Source organism: Macrotis lagotis, chromosome 3 (genome assembly GCF_037893015.1).
Source record: "Macrotis lagotis isolate mMagLag1 chromosome 3, bilby.v1.9.chrom.fasta, whole genome shotgun sequence".
In the NCBI taxonomy this organism is placed as follows: Eukaryota; Metazoa; Chordata; class Mammalia; order Peramelemorphia; family Peramelidae; genus Macrotis; species Macrotis lagotis.
This window is the reverse complement of record NC_133660.1, coordinates 226,294,779-226,308,001: the sequence shown is the minus strand read 5'-3', so window position 1 is coordinate 226,308,001 and position 13,223 is coordinate 226,294,779.

The window sequence follows — 13,223 nt, the reverse complement described above, 5'->3', positions numbered from 1 at the left end:
AATCATGATTTTCAGGTAATCTAAGAATTCCTAATTTTTCTCTTTTTTGATCGGTTTTCTAGTTCAGTTGTTTTTTTTCAATGAGATATTTCAAATTTTTTTCTTTTTTTATCCTTTTGATTTTGCTTTATTGTTTCTTGATATCTCATGTAGTCATTAGCTTCCATTTGCTCAGTTCCAGTCCTTAAGGAATTATTTTCTTCAGGGAGTTTTTGAATTTCCTTTTTCAGTTGGTCATTCCCTGCTATTTAAGGAGTTCTTTTTTAATTGAATTTTTGTGCCTCTTTTACCATTTGATCTGTTTTTTTAAGGTATTATTTTCTTCAGTAATTTTTTGTGCCTCTTTTACTAAATTATTGATTTTTTGTGATTTTTTTTGCATCATTCTCATCCCCCGCCATGAATTTTTCTCCTAGCTCTCTTATTTAATTTTTAAATCCTTTTTGAACTCTTCCTGTAATTCTTTTTGAACCTGAGACCAATTCATATTTATCTTTAATGCTTTGGATCTAGCTGTATTGAAATTGTTGTGTACTGAATTTGTGTTTTGATCTTTCCTGTTACCATAGTAATTTTCTATGATCAGAACTTTTTTCCTGTAGTTTATTCATTTTTCCTACCTATTTCTTGATTTTTAACTTTATTTTAAAGTTGACTCTGCTCTGGGATGGAGGGGCGCTGTCCTAAGTTTCAGACGTTCCATGCCGCTGTTTACAGAGTTAGTTCTGGGGATCTGTAAGTTTTCAGTTCTTCTAAGGTGGTATGATTTAAGGAGAGGTGTGATCACTACTCTCCTGGCCTATGCTCCAGTCTTTGAGTAACCACTCAAAGAGTACTTAAAAGTACTCTTTTCTGCCCTGGGACTGTATCCAATATTTCTACTCTTGCTAGTACTTCCCTTTTCCTGAGCTCCAGAACCACTCTGGTTAGGTAATACAGCCAAGTCCTGCTTCCAATGTTAGCCAAGGATCCTTTATAATCTCCTTCTGACCAGTTGTTCAATCCCCTTTCCATCTACGGTCTGAGAGCTCTGGAAGATACTTGCAATTCAGTCTCCCCCAAAACCTACTGCTGCCTTGCCAAATATAGTCTATGGTGGAATGTGCTCCTCCCTCACCCCGAATTAAACAGACCTTTTCTGCCAACCTTATAAGTTAACTTGGGCTAGAAAGTCTACCCTGTCTTTTTTTTTTTTTTTAGGTTTTTGCAAGGCAATGGGGTTAAGTGGCTTGCCTAATGCCACACAGCTAGGTAATTATTAAGTGTCTGAGACCAGATTTGAACCCAGGTACTCCTGACTTCAGGGCCGGTGCTTTACCCACTGTGCCACCTAGCCACCCCTACCCTGTCCTTTTATTAGTTCTGCTACTTCAAAATTCATTTTGAGGAATTATTTCGAAGTTGTTTGGAGGGGAATATGAGAGAGCTCAGGTAAGTTCCTTCCTTTTGTCTACCATCTTAGCTCTTCCTTGATTATATTTTGATAGAAAGTAAGAGTTTGTCTACCTATCTGCCTAAGGAATGTATCCCGGACAGGGCAGCTTCCTAAAAGTGGTCAAACAGATAAACGCTAAACATTTCAGTTGATTCATTTGAGAACAAAGGATGCCTCAGAAGGAACCTGGAAAACATTTTAAACCTTGATCTTGGAGTCATACGTGATATTTCCATGGCACTTATTTATGAGAAGGGGATTTGGAAGAAAAAGGCAGATTGGGAAGTGAACAGCTGGCTAAGAAAGTGGTGTATTGTTCTAGAAGGGGTCCCACAGGCCCCAAATCAAGCAGCTGGTTTTGTTGAGTCTGGTTTCTCCAGCCTTCTCAGATTTGCTCATTAATCCCAGGTGAAAATAACATGAAGGGTACTTCTATTGGATCTGAGGAGTTTCCTCAGAGGCAGCAGGACACCTCCAAATACTCCCCAAAGATTTCCCACCCAAGGAAGGGAATCCAGGGGTACCTGGATCATTCACCTGGGAAGATCTCCATCGGTCTGTGCTAGCTGTGGTTTGTTGATCATGCAATCAAGTTCACGTTTGTTAATGGCCCAGTATGAGCCTATCATATGTATGAAAGCACAGTTTGGATTTCTGGATCACATCTTCAAATATTGGTTACACAGAATGGTATATCAATCCAGTTCTTCTCAATCCAATTCCAGCTTGTTCTCTTCACTGTTGACTGCTGCCTGTCAGGCTTCACAGACCACATAGCACAAACCATATCTCAGCAGGCATCCTTTGTTCTCAAATGAATCAACTGAAATGTTTAGTGTTTATCTGTTTGACCATTTTTAGGAAGCTGCCCTGTACAGTATACACTCCTTAAGAAGATAGGTAGAGGGGTGACTAGGTGGTACAGTGGATAAAGCACCAGCCCTGGAGTCAGGAGTACCTGGGTTCAAATCCGGTCTGACACTTAATAATTACCTAGCCATGTGGCTGTGGGCAAGCCACTTAACCCCATTTGCCTTGCAAAAAACCTGAAAAAAGAAGATAGGTAGACAAACTCTTACTTTCTATCAAAATATAATCAAGGAAGAGCTAAGATGGTAGAGAAAAGGCAGGAACTTACCTGAGCTCTCTCATATCCCCCTCCAAACAACTCTGTGTATATAATCCCTTATAAAATATTCCTAACAAGTGGTCATCTTGCCATCACTTTGTATAAGGAGAAATTTCCTGCCAGGGAGAGCTGCTTTCAAAATGCAATGGTCTGTCTAGTTAGCCACAGAGTTTCCTGTCACTAGAAGAGTTTGCTTTATTCAAAAGGACCATGATAGATTAGGGAGAAGGAGAAGAGTGGAGTAGTTTTGTATATTAAGAATAGAGATTTCTAAAGAAAACTTGAGAGTAGAAATATGACAATTAGAACCATAGGCTAAATCAAAGAAGATGAATTTTAATAGGAATAAATGTAAAGTTCTGAACTTGGCTAAATTAAATCAGTTTTACAAATACTAGATAAGAGAGGTATGGTTGACAACAATTGTGAAAAAGACCTGGGGTTTTTAATGGACTTCAAGTAGTATAAAGAATATTTGATAAGAACATCACAGGTCTAGGGCTGGAAGAGATCTCAAGCACCACTTGGAGACTTTGAGTAATGAGAATCCAATTAACTTATAAGGAGGCAGGCAACCTCTTCTGAGGTTGTACAGGCACAGACAAGTCAGAACTTTTGAAATAACTGCAAAGGATTTTATCTCTGAGGGGAAAAAAAAGACAATTAAGGCTCCCAAGGAGAGAGTTGACTTCTCCTCTCTTGTCAACTTGGCCTTTTTTCCCTTTTCTCTCAGCAAAAGAACTAACTACTTTATCCTAAAACCTTTTTTTCTATCACTCACTGGTGAATCACCTTCCTGCTTTCCCCATGATTAAGTCAGATTACTAAGAGGACAAATGATGCAAAGACAGCCTAGAAGCTGCTCTCAGAGAACTCTGTCTAGAGGAGAGATGTAGTTCACCAACATGGAACATTTAAATAAATAGCTTGAAAACAGGGAAAGTCTATCTGGAGGGAAGGAGAATTTTATTGTTTCTCAAAGGAAAGACAGGGACAGAGACTCTAGCATAATAAGTAAAAAGCAGCGGGGTGTAGTAAAAAAAACAGTTGTTTAATATTTATTAGGTAAATGACACTGGACTAGTTCTGAGCCTCAGTTTTCCTTATTTGTAAAATGAAGATAATGCTCCTAGTATCTCTGTCATGAGGTTATAGAGAGGTTCAAATGAAAGAATATATGAAAATCTTTTTAAGTGTTATGTAAAGAACAACAATTATTCTTTACAATGAAGGGAATAAATAGGTGAAGGGGAGTGTGTTCAGTTGGACTGGAATAGGGCCTAGAAGAGATATTAAAGAAGAGAGTCCTAAAGCCAATATTTTTCCAGGAATGCAAGGTTGACTAGTTCATCTGGAGATACAGTTTTGAGCCCTGATTCTGCTATAAAATCACTCTGTGACTTTGAATAGGGGAAATCACCTAGGCCTCCATTTCCCCTTATAAGAAAAGGGAGAGCAATGAGAAAATCATAAGATGTTCCTGTTGGAATGTACCTTTGATATTGTCTATCAATAGCAATATCAAACCCTATTATTTTATTTGAGAAGAGTGACTGTCTTCTCACAGATTCAGGTCGCTGAAGCTTTCTCAGCTTCATTAAACCTCTTTTACTGCTTCCCCCACCCCGTTCTCCAGTCACCCTGGCTCCAGACCCCTTCAGACTGCCCTGGCTGTAAGAATTGGCTGGTGAGGGAATAAGATCTGTGGGGAGGAATTAGGATCTCTAATCCTGGCAGGGCCTGCTGCACATGGTCCAGAAAGAGAGAGAGAGGGAGAGAGAGAGAGCCACTGATCAGGAAGAGGCCCAGCAGCTGGTGACTGAACAGATGTTCCTCAGACAGCCCCTGGAGAGAGGCAACCTGATTCAGCAAAGGTCAGATTTCATGGTGGGGGGTGGGAGTGGGGGTAAGAAGAAGAGAGGAGACAAGCTGGGGAGGGGGTTTGGTTGGAGGGGATGGGGGAATTGGAATAGGGAGAGAGAAGAGGATTGAGGTCTCTTACTTAGGGGACCCCCATCCCTCACATGTGAAGCATCAAAGAGGGAAGGTCCAGCTCATACTCCATCCCAGAACTTGGGTTCAAGAAGAACCTACTTAGACCCATCTTCTGAAACTGAAAGACAACTTCTCAGACATTGCCTTCCTTTTCTCCTGCCCCTTCTCTTCCTTTTTTCCATCCACAAATATTAAAGCTCCTGCTTCCTGCCCTTGTGGGAAGGAATTGAACCCACAGATATCTCTGGCAGGCAAGGCCAAGTTTCTTCCCTTCTTTTTACCTCAATTTCCCAGATTAAATCCCAGACTTGGATTCAGATGACCAGGGTTCATGTCCTCTTCCTAACTCTTTGAATCTTGGTTGTTTTCTATCCTTTATCTGGGCCTCAATTTCCCCATCTGTAAAATGAGAGCACATGGAAACCCTGATTTAAAGTAGATGATTTTAAAAGTATATTTTGTGATTTTCATGATCCTATGGAACTGAGTCTTGTAAAAGTAGGTTAACTTCTCAATGAAGTTCCAATAGATTTCTTGAGGTGAGTGGTGGCTCCAGCTTCCCCTTCTAAGACCATAGGAAATTTCACCTTTGTACTGAGGAAAGGAAGGGACTGAGCAGAGGAGACAGTAAAAATCAGAACATTTAAACATCCAAGTAGGAAGGCCATCATCTCCAAGTGTTACTTAGAGTATTAGAGCCTCCCAACAAGTTAGAAGTTGGGAGTTGGGGGGGGGTACCAAAAACATGTCATACCCTGGGGGGGAGCAACAAAGAGGGAGACAGGAGTGGACAAGACAGCCCCTGGACAAACAGAGCAGTGTGAAAACTAGTCTTCTAAATTTGAAAAAAATGCAACAACCTGTAACTAAGAGTCATGGTTAAACATTGTTCTTTTTCTCCTCCTCTTCTTTGAATGGAGAAATGTTTCTGTTTGTTGTTCTTTGCCAAGGTCAGAATAATAAAAGGGAAAATGGTTAAAAAAAAAACAAAACCAGAGCACAGTCCTTGTCTTAAAGGGGCTCATTTTCAGGCCACTGAGCAGATAACAAGTGCTTTAGATATTCAAAGACTCTATAGAATTGATATCTCTTTTGCTGTTAATTCAATAATTTTATTATTACAATGACTGCATTCCAGCTTTATTGGAGAGGGGGACAAGGTTGACCTCTGAGGGTAAGCTGAAGATTGCTCAATACAATAAATACCTTCTCTTCATACATTTACCACCAGCTGGCGAATCTCCACTCATGGAAGAAACTAGCTTGATGAGGCTTTGTTGAACCAATCCCAGAAGGGTACTAGATCAGATTTTCTTTGTATCTTTAGTTTTACCATGAGTCAATAGCGAGTGACAACCTTTGTAGAATTGGTCATTGAAAGTTTTGTTTTTACTTTTCTTTTTTTGTTGTTTTTTTGCAAGGCAATGGGATTAAGTGGCTTGTCCAAAGTCACACAGCTAGGTAATTATTAGGTGTCTGAGGCTGGATTTGAACTCAGGTCATCCTGACTCCAGGGCCTGTGCTCCATCCACTGTGCCACATAGCTGCCCCAATATAATTAATTGTTGACCTTGACCCAGATCTTTCCCCATTTTAATCTTGTCCTGAGCCTCCCCGGGTTTATTCATGGGGATTTGGTCTTTTTTTTTTTTTTTTACCAATTTGATGGCACATTTTTCTTATCATCTCATTGGAGCTTTGAGAGGTTGATGACCACTGAAGCCTAGCTATGTTGTCTGACAAAAAGGAAGGTAGGAGATAGCACTGTCCCTGGTTTACAGGTAAACTCACTGGGGCCCTGAGACCTTACATGACTTAAAGATAACACAACAAGCTAGGTCTGGGGTCAGAATCCTTAGAATCTAGGCATCTTGACACTAAATGCAGGGATATTTTCACTAGATATGATATAGGGAAACTGAGACTTAGAAAGGAGAACCAGTAACATTAGCCTCCTTATTATTCCCTGATCAAGATAAGCTACCTTTTGATTTGGGGAGCTTTCTCTTTCTGTCCCCCATACTTAGAATGATCTCCCTTCTCAGCCTTCACTTCTGGCTTCCTTTAAAGCCCTTCTAAAATCCCATCTTCTACAGGAAGACATTTCTAATTCTTTTGAATTTTAGTTTTTTCCTTTATTGATTATTTCCTGTTCATCCTGTAAAAATATAACTTGTTTATACAATTTGTTTACATGTCGTCTCCCCCATTAGACTGTAAGCTCCTTAAGGGCAGGACTGTCTTTGTCTTCCCTTGTAACTACAATGGTTAGGCCAGGGCCTGAAACAGATACTTAAAAAATACTTATTGACTGAATTACAAGGTTTTAAACAAGCTAGTAAATAGAGCTTAAACCCTGATCTTCTGGCTCTCAGGGAGGAGAAAACAATATTTTGGGACAGCAGGGTAACACAGAGGTGACCCTTGAAGGAAAGAAAGGGACTGGGTTGGGCAGAGAGAATTGGGAGAGGAAGAATATGGGAAGTAAGAGTGGTAATCTCAATAGTGTTGTGTCCAGATTGTGTTGCCAATCCAATTTTTCAAGCCCCACCTCTATCCCATCCCTCCAATCCAATCCAATAAATACTTATCAAATTTCTACTTAATAAATTGTAGCTAGACAATGTAAATGATAAAAAAAAAGGAATACCCTCAATGAACTTGCAATCTATAAGGAGAAACAATATACAAAAAGAGACAGGAGAAGGATGGTGGGGTGGGATTTGGTTGGGGTGGGGGGGATATTCAGACATCAAGAGTTATCTTGTTATATGGATTTTGTTATTGTTTTTTAAATTAAATTAATTTTTTTCCAATTGCTTGCAAAGATAGTTTTCAATATTCATCCTTTGAATTCTTTTGAGTTCCACATTTTTCTACTGTCCTCTCTTCTTTCCCCCTCCCTATGGCAGCATATAATTTGATATAGGTTTATATATTTCCATAGTAGTCATGCTGTGAAAGAGGAATTAGAACTAAGAGAAAAAAAATGAGAAAGAAAGGAAAAATATAAAAGAAGTTTTAAAATGTGAACATTGAATGCTTTGCTCTGCATTGAGCCTCCATAGTTTTTTCTTTATATGTGGATGGGATTTTCCATTACAAAACCTTTGGGATTGCCCTTGATCACTGAACTGTTGAGAGGAACTGTATCCATCACAAATGATCATCTCACAGTGTTGCTGTTAATGTGTATAATATTCTTCTGGTTTTGCTTATTTCACTTAGCATCAGTTCATGTAAATCTTTTCAGGCTTTTCTAAAGATCAATAGTACTCCATGTTATATGGATTTTAAAAAAGAGGAGAAGCAGTTGCAAGGTAGAGTGAACTGAGAGAATCCAGTTTTTGCCCTCTATAAAGGAAGGCATTTGGAGGAATTTGTCCCTTCCAGTTCTCTAATCAGAGAGGAGAGGAGACTGAGGAGGTAGTGTCAATTAGGACTTGAGTTAGCAGCTTGGTGGTGAGTCTAGAAGGGGTGAATTTATCCTGGACAGGCATCTTGTTCTATAGAGATGAAACAGGCAGGCAGTAGATGCAAAGTGGAGTGAGCTATCCACAAGAAGTCTTCCCTCAGCAATCTTTTACATCAAAGAAAAGGTAGCAAGAAGAGTAGCCTGGAAGTGTGGCCTTTTAGGGAAACTTTAAGAAGGAAGAACAAGGTACTGATGGCCAGCTTCCAGGATTGCATTGAGAGACAGAGAGAGAAAATATAAGACCAGAGTTCCAAGAAAGACTACCTAGATAGGTAAGCTTGAAAATTCTTTCCTTTCTTCCTAAAATTTTGGGATTGCAAACAAAAAGAAGAAAGAGTCTAGGATTGAGCATTAGGAATCCTGCCTTAGAGACCCTCCTCTTCCACTGACTAGTTATAGGTTCTGGTGCTACTCATTTAATCTTTCTGTATCAATTTCCTAATATGTCAAATGTGGAGGTTTAGTGTCATGGTCTCAAATGGACGCATCTTTTAATCCTCAAAGGATTAGTCACTTCCTCTCTTTGGACCTCAGTATTTCCATCTATACAATAAAAGCAGTGGACTAGAGAGTCTATGAAGACACTATTACCTCTGATGTCCAGGTGTCCTATATGGGTTTGTCACAGGGTTAATCCGAGAAATGGTAGAGATTGTGTCCCCTGCATGAGGACTAGGAGATCCTTCTCCACTAGGCAGTTTCACCACAAATTACCACTATTGCCTTAAGACACTGTCTTCAGAAGGAACTAGTGAATATGTGTTGTGGGATAGGGGTAAAGGCACAAGAGAACACCTTCACGGAATTGTGGGATCCTAGATTTAGAGCTGAAAAGGATTTTTAGAGCTAATCTAATCCAACCCTGATCTCCCCGCCCCCTTTGTCTCACTCTCAGTGACTCCATTTGGTTTTTTTTTTTGGCAAAGATACTGGAGTAGTTTGCCATTTCCTTTTCTAATTCATTTTATAGATGAGGAAACTGAGGCAAACAGGGTTAAGTGACTTGTCCAGGATTACACAGTCAGTGTCTGAGGCTAGATTTAAATTCATGAAGATGATGCTATAAGTAGATAGTAAACAATATTAGGCGGGATGGGAACCAAGGACTATGATCTCAAACTCAACATTCTCTGTCACCATGATTCCAGAAAGCAAGGTCCTAAGGGGCAGGGGAAGGTAAAAGGGAAGGACTGATTGATCAAGGTGATAAGAGATTAGGCTATTCATAGACTAGAACCATAGAATCTGATTTCCAGCTAGTAAAAAGACTTTGGGAAGAATTTAGAATTCTAGGATCTTGAGCTGAAAGGGAACAGAAAGATAACTTCCTCCCGCTCTCCTAACCACTAATTCCACCCCTTTTATATTTATTTTTTTGGGAGTTAAATGTCTTGCTCAGCATCATACAGCTAAGTCAGTAAGGCTGGATTTGAACTCGGGTCTCAGTTTAAGAGGTCTTTGAACTCTAGGTTCTGGTACTCTATCCATTATACTACCTAGCTGCCCCTACTCTATCCTTTTTATAAATGAGGAGGAACCTGAGACCAAGAGAGGGGAAGGGACTTATTCAAGAACACTTAATGAATGGTGGATATGAGTTTAGGGCCAGAACTTCTGGTTGTGAGTTCAGTTTTTGCCTTTTGGCAATATGAGAGGGACTGAAAAACATAGCTTCCTATTGACTGGGGTGGGGGTGGGGGGGCTTTGACCCCTGCAGAGGAGATTGAGACAATCATTTCCCTTCTTCTGGACATTGATGGAGAAAAACCACCTAGAATATTGTCTTCTACTCTCCCTCAAAGGATCACATCTGAATCACCGTGTTCAAACCAGGGACCACAGTTTAGCTTTCACAAGCTAGCACACATACTAAGAAAGGGAGGATAGTGAGGGACCTCAAAACAATCTCATTCAAGGATCAGTTGATGGAAATGGGGATATAGAATGTGAAAATTAGATGAAAGCAGGAGAAAATCAATGATCAAGGTCTCCAATATTTGAAGGTCTAGCTTGTGGAAGAAAGATTAGGCATGGTTTGTTGTTTTTTTTTTGTCTCTAGGGTAGAACCAGGAGCAACTGGGGTGGGGGATGTTGTAGAGGGGCAGATTTGCTCATTCAAAACTTCCCAACAGTTCTGATACCAGTGTGACTTTGGTCACTTCTTTGGGTCTCAATTTGAGGACATTCACTTCTTTTATGTTCCTCATCTCAAATCACTCTGGTAACTTCTGCCATTCTCTGCTCTTATTCCTGTCTCGCAAAATGACATGGCCTTACTCCATATCAGTACTAAGCCTCTGCCTGTTCAAGTGATCCCATCAATTTCTGCCTTGTCTTCTCTGTTTTCCCCACTCTTTCACTTATCTTCAATCTCTCCTTGTCTAGAAGCTCATTTCCTCCTGCCTCAAATATATCCATGACTCACTTGATCCCCATTAGCTATTATCCTCTATCTCCTCTGTCCCTTGGGGCTAAATTCCTTGAACAGGGCATCTCCAATAAATACCTCCACTTTTTCTCCTCCTATTTTCTTCATAATTCTTTACAATCTAGCTTCTGATCTCCTAAGTCATTGGAAACTGCTTTCTCCAAAAATAGCAATGATCTCCACTTATCAAATGTAATGACCCTTTCTCACTACTCATTCTTCTTGACTTTTCTGAAACCTTTCACCCTTTTCTTCTCCTTGATATGCTTTCTCTCTAGGTTGTTGAGAAACTACTCCTTCCTCCTTCCTATCATATAACTTCCCATTTTCCTTTGCTGGATCCTTATCCTCGTTGTACCTGTTGACTGTAGGTATCTTCCGGAGATCTGTCCTAAGTCCTTTTCTTTTTTCCCCCTTTATGCTATTTCACTTGATTTCATCAACTCCCCAAAATTCAATTATCGATTAGCTGATAATTGAATCAACTACTCCTGTGTAGTTGATTCTCAAATCTATTTATCTAGTCCTAACTTCTCTTATCTACAAGTGCCTGGAAAGTTCAGGATCAAGATCTTTAAACTGGGTATGCCATGAACATCTTAAACCCAATATGTCCATTATTTTTCCTGCCAAAACCTTCCCCTATCCAACTTTCCTTATCACTATTGGGACACCCATTTCCCTTCTAGTCACCCAGACTTGCAACCTACATATTATCCTTGACTCTCTATTTTCTCTCATTTCCCATACCTAATCAATTATCAAGATCTTTCATTCTGGCCTTCTCTGGTAGATGAGTTTCTGTGACTTTAGCAATGGGGAGCCATCATTAGTTCTTGAGCAGAGGTCTACTCATAATAGCAGACCATTGGGAGAATTGCTCTGGCTAGAACGGCAGGAAGTTAGCTCAAAGTCTTAGGCCTTAGGCAATCCATAAAACTGGCATCAGCACAGTTTCCATGAGACTCTCATTTTGGGCAGTATATGTGTGTGTGAGCAAAGTGTGAACTATGACATTGTAGGCTGAAGTCATCTGAGTTCCCTTGGAAACTGGGTGTAACAGACACGAAGCCCTCACCCTGGCCACCAGCTGGTATGTAAGACAGACCCAGGGACAGGGAGGTGAATGGAGGTTTTTCATGATGGCCTCCCTGCCTTGGGACTCATGGGCTCATTTTTTGTTTTTTCTCATAAGTTTCATCTAGTTCTGATGGGCTGGGGTGCTGGGTATGGGGTAGGGTAGAAGTGGGAGAATGTTTTTCCTGTTTAGAAAGAGCCCCCAAAACCCAATAATAAATACTCTCAGTCTGGAAAGGGGGTAGATCCTCAGAGATCTTTTGGAGAAATTGCTTAGGCCAGCTGTGATTTACTGTACTTATTCAATTCCCACAGTCCCCATAGGATGTGTTCCCACCCTCCTGGTCCACACCCTAAAAATAACTGATTCTCAGAGCTGAAAGGAACCTGAGACCAATGAACATCTAATTCAACTTCCCTCCTAGGGCCCACTACAATCATCTTCTCAGGGAGTAATTTGACCTCTGCTTGGGAGCCTTCAGTGATGGGGGACTTACACCTGATGGACTATCATTTTCAGACAACTCTGCATTTTAGAATAAATTTTCATAAACTGAACAAAATTCTAGCTTCCTATAACTGTTCTCTATGGATCTGATGTTTCCTCTATCATAGAGTTAGAACTGGTAGCCATTTGAGAATCTGTGTAATCCAAGAATTCTCAACCTCTTTTTATCTTTCTTTCTTTCTTTCTTTCTTTCTTTCTTTCTTTCTTTCTTTCTTTCTTTCTTTCTTTCTTTTTTTCTTTCTTTCTTTCTTTCTTTCTTTCTTTCTTTCTTTCTCTCTCTCTCTCTCTCTCTCTTTCTTTCTTTCTTCCTTGCTTCCTTCCTTCCTTTCTCTTTCTTCTTCTTCTTCTTCTTCTTCTTCTTCTTCTTCTTCTTCTTCTTTGTACCTTTTGGCAGACTGGTGAAATCTATAGAACTCTATTCAGAATCATATTTTTCAGTGCATAGAATCAAATATACAGGATTGCAAAGGAAACCTATTTTATTAAAATAAAGATGTAGTTTTTCCAATCCAAGTTCATAGATCCCTTGAAATCTATGTAGAAGCTCCTTGGAGGTCTATGGACCCTAGATAAGGACTCTTGATCAAGCTCAACCCTTTCATTAATCAAAAGAGGACCCGAGGATAGATGTCAACTGACTTACCCAAGATCACATAGATCATACACTTCTGGGTCAAGATTTGAATAACAGTTATCCTGACTCAAAATTCAATACTATTTTCACATGTTCCTTCTTAAAACTCCTCCTTTCCTTGAAGTTAGAACCATTATGGCATATTGGAAAGAGGACTGGGTTTTATTCAAAGGACTTGAGTTTACCACATATGGGGGCGGCTAGGTGGCACAGGGGATAGCCACCGGTCTTGGAGTCAGGAGTGCCTGAGTTCAAATCCGACCTCATTACCTAGCTGTGTGGCCTTGAGCAAAGCCACTTAACCCCATTTGCCTTACAAAAACCTAAAAGAAAAAAGAGTTTACCACCTGTGGGACCTGGAGTAATTAATTTTTAAAAATTCCATAATGAAGTGCCTAGAACATACTATGACTTAATAAATATGTATTGATGATGCAGGGGACATTATAACTTTTCTCAGGGTCTCAGTTTTCCTCTTTTTTTCTTTAGATCTCAGATTCCCCATCTGAGAAATGAATAGGTCAGAGGAGAATGTTTCTAAA